Source organism: Antechinus flavipes, chromosome 5, assembly GCF_016432865.1.
Source record: "Antechinus flavipes isolate AdamAnt ecotype Samford, QLD, Australia chromosome 5, AdamAnt_v2, whole genome shotgun sequence".
Taxonomy (NCBI): Eukaryota; Metazoa; Chordata; class Mammalia; order Dasyuromorphia; family Dasyuridae; genus Antechinus; species Antechinus flavipes.
The window spans coordinates 135,900,452-135,904,704 of record NC_067402.1 but is presented as its reverse complement, the minus strand read 5'-3'; the positions used below and the strand labels follow the sequence as shown (position 1 = coordinate 135,904,704).

The window sequence follows — 4,253 nt, the reverse complement described above, 5'->3', positions numbered from 1 at the left end:
ACTTAGTCCAATGCCTGGCACATAATTACCTGATAAATATTAAGTGGTTTGGATTATCTATGTAACCTGTTGCATTCCTTGCCTCCCCACCCCTTTATACATTGCAAGTTTCCTGAAGAAAAGGATAGTTTCATCTTTTCCTCTGTATTCTTCAGTGCCTTATATAATATAGTTGCTTAATATTTATTGTTGTTCATTCTTTCAGCAAATATTTATTAAATATTCACCATATTTGGTGTCCTATACTAAGCACTAGGAGAGAAATTCACCTTTCTCTTTCTAAGGGTTTATTCTGTTTCCTTTCTTGATTCTCTTTCCATATACTAACTCCTTTATTGAAGTATTTCATTTCATGTATATTTTATATTTTAATCTTTACACACACACACACACACACACACACATATATATATATATATATATATGATCATGTAGAGAATCATAGAACTTGAGAGTTAGAAACAATCCAATCCCTACATGAAAGAATTCTCCACTATAATTTATCCAACAAATGGCCATAGATCTTCTGCTCAAACACCTCCGAGGAGGGAGCACCAACTCTTTCTGTCACCCATTCCGCTATTGGACAGTTCTATTTTTTTTTTTTTGCTTTTTTTTTTTAATAGCTTTTTATTTACAAGTTATATGTATGGGTAATTTTTCAGCATTGACAATTGCCAAATCTTTTGTTCCAATTTTTCCCCTCCTTTCTCCCACCCTCTCCCCTAGATGAGAAGATGACCAGTAGATGTTAAATATATTAAAGTATAAATTAGATACACAATACGTATACATGACCAAATTGTTGGACAGCTCTAATTGTTAAGAACTTTTTGCGGTCATGAAGCCTGAAATCAATCCTCTTTCTTCTGATGCCTATTTTAAATAGATTTTATTCTCTGGGACAAGAATTGCATTTCTACTTGTTTGTAGTACTGATAAAGTGCAATGCTGTTAACTCCTCTCCCTCTGTACACATTCAAGCGTTCAGAATGCCCAGATTTACACAGTAGCTTAAATGTAACTTTTAAACTGACACTGCTTTGGCTACAAATTTGAGCCCTTCAGTTTTTGGAAATATATGTGGAATCCTCTTTCTTCTGGTTCATTTAGTTGACCTCTTCAATGGTGGATCCAGAAGCAGCACATCCAGATGGGGCTGTTCCACCTCCTGGGAACCTATGAAGCATGCTTCTTGGCATGCCCCCGTACTCTGGTACAGCTTAGTAATGATGGGGTTGCAGACCTTCTCCAACTTTTTTTTGCTGATGCTCAGATTTTTCCTTCTCAGCAATCTGGTTCTCACTCAGCCAGTTGATTATCTCATATTAGTTATCAAAGAGCTTCCCATTTGTCTTTATTACCAATTTTGCAGTCTTTTATCCTTTGTGGTAGCCTTTATGTTGAAAGCATAAGATTTGAGAGAATTTTTGGAAGACCCCTTGTTTCTCTGCACATCCTCAGCCTTGTATTTCTCAGCCTTCTGTACCATACTTCAATGTCTTCTTTGCTTAAATGACCTTTCTCATTGTTGATAGTAATCTTGTTCTCCTTTCCTATACCCTTATCCATAGCAGAAACATCGAGGATGCCATTTGCATCAATATTGAATGTTATTTCAATGTGAGGGATACCTATGGGTGCTGCAGGGATTACTGGGAGTTTGAACTTGCAAACAGGATATAATTCTTTGTCATTGCTCTCTTACTTCATAAATCTAAATAGGCACATCAGGCTGGCTATCCAAATAGGTGGTAAAGATCTGTGTCGGCTTGGCAGGGATGGTGGTATTACATTTGATCAGAACTGTCATGGTTCCACCAGTACTTTTAATTCCAAGTGAAAAAGGAGTGACATCCAACAGCAACAAATCCTGCATATTTTCAGATTTATCTCCAGCAAAATGGCAGCCCAGTCAGCTGCTCTGTAAACAACAGTCTCATCAGCATTGATACTCTTGTGGATCATCTTGCTCAGTGGTTTTCAAACTTTAGTTTTCAGTATCTTTATCCTATTAAAAATTATTGAGGATCTCTCCAAAGTGTTTTTGTTTATCTGGATTATATTTGTAGACATTCACCATATTGGAAATAAACACTATTTTTGAATTTGTAGACCCTCTAAAAGGGTTTCAGAGATCCCCAGGATTCTCCCCATACTTTGAGAACCACTGATCTTGCTGTTGCAGAAGTTTTGCAGACACTTCTCGATTTAGGGCATTTAAATGGAACCACCCACCAGCATGATTCCATGTAATTTATCTATTTTGGCATGTCTTCTTAAAGCCTTCTTCAGAGGGTCCAGTGTGGGACAGAAAAGATCAACCTTTAGCTCTTTGAAATGGACTTGGGTGATAGATGTACAAAAATCAATTATCTTCTTGTAGGGAGTCAGTCTCTGATGGCCTATACTCTCTGAAGAAAGAGTACATTTTGCACCTTCACAGACAAGATACTTATTCTTACTTCCTTGCTATGCTTGAACTCAGCAATAAACTAGTTGATAAAGTGGGTGTCAAAGTTTTCCATACCGATGTGGGTATCCCTTGCTAACCTCAAAAAATGCCATCTTCAATGGTAAAAATTAAGATATCAAGAGCACCACCTTCAAGGTCAACTATCAACACATTTCTCTCAGCACCAACCTTTTGTCTAAGCCATAAGCAATAGCAGCAGCAGTTGACTCATTGATTATTCAGAATCAATGAGACCAATGATGGTTCAAGCATATTTGGTGACCTGGTGTGGGGAATCATTAAACGAGGCTGATACTGTGACCACTGCATTTGTGACAGTCTTCCCAAGATAAGCTTTAGCAATTTCTTTCATCTTGGGTCAAGACCACAGAATAGACTTCTTCTAGATACAAACCTTTGGTCTCCCACTTGGATCTTGGGCCTGTCTGTGTCAATCACCACCAAAAAGGCCAATGCTTCATGTCTGACTATAACTCCATCATCAAATCTGCAACCAATCAGATGTTTGGCAATAAAAACTGTTAGTGAAGTTCATTGAAACTTGGTTCTTCGCAGCATCACTGATTAAACATTCTGTGGTGGTTGCGATTGTGATATAGCTTGGGGTGATCCTGTTTCTTTGATCATTCCCAGTGATCTCCACTTACCCATTTTGGCAGTTTGGGGGAGAGGTTGGGCGAGGGCCTGCTTTTACTCTACCATCTTGGCTCTTCTCCTCCCATTTTCCCATTTTGGAAGAGTCCCACACAGGAATTAGTAGGGCCATAATTAATGCTAACTGCATGTCCCTTTGATATGGTCTTTGGGAAGTTAGGGGTCATAGCTGACCACTGTGGAGGATGAAGGACTGTTGTGCTGAGTAGAAGCCTAAAATCTTGTTAGGATTCTTACAAGGTGCTAAGTCACTGGAATTGATAGAAGCAATAATTATCTAATTTAGCATGGTACTTAACAGTTCTCTAGTTCACAAAGGTACTTAGTACTTACTAGAGTTCCACAAGATTCACGCCTTTAAGAGAGCATATATAAGGACAAGCCCATTAGAAGCTCTTGGAGACTCAGCCAGGATTCAGTTGAGGAGATCCATAAGCTAGAGAAGGCAGCTTAAGCTCTCAGAACCAAGACTACAGAAGACTTCTAAGAAAACTAGCTGAGCCCCAAGTGATGGAGACAAAACTTTGAAGGAGACAATAAAGGATCTGGACTTTAACTCCTGGCTGCACTTGTGATTTCTTTGAACTGAAACGCAGGCTGCCTCCAGAAGCCCCCCAAGAAACCTGCTCCCAGAGAACATTATAATTTAGAGAAGAATATTACAAAATCTCTTCATTACAGCTTCCTAGTTATGGTTTCTGCTGTGTCTATTGTCATTTCCAGTAGATCATTGGTTTCCATGAGGGAAAGTAATAATTTTTAAAGGGAATCATAGTACTGACTACTAATCTTATCTGTTGAATGTCTGTTGAAGAATGAATGTACAGTAACTCAAGTAAAATAAACTTATGTTTTTGAATGTATTAGTTGTGTATTTAGATGGCAAAGTAGATAGGGTATTTGGTCTGGAGTCAAGAAGACCTGAAATCAAATTAGGCTTCTGACACTAGCTATGTGGCCCTGGGACAGTCACTAGTATATAATTATTTGGAAATAACTCATTATAAAGAATGAAAAAAGGGTTTGTTTTCAGTTATATCCTCAGAGGCTCTCAGTCACTGCTTATGTTGTTCAACAGCCACTGAAGCCTGACAGGAACCATGCCATGATTCAATTCTAGGTT

General features: G+C 38.3%; 1 pseudogene; it reads right to left on the bottom strand.

Annotated features, from left to right (window-relative positions):
- Positions 1-1,109: 1,109 nt before the first annotated feature.
- On the bottom strand, positions 1,110-3,297 carry LOC127538628 (heat shock cognate 71 kDa protein-like; annotated as a pseudogene).
- Between the last annotated feature and the right edge of the window lie 956 nt (positions 3,298-4,253).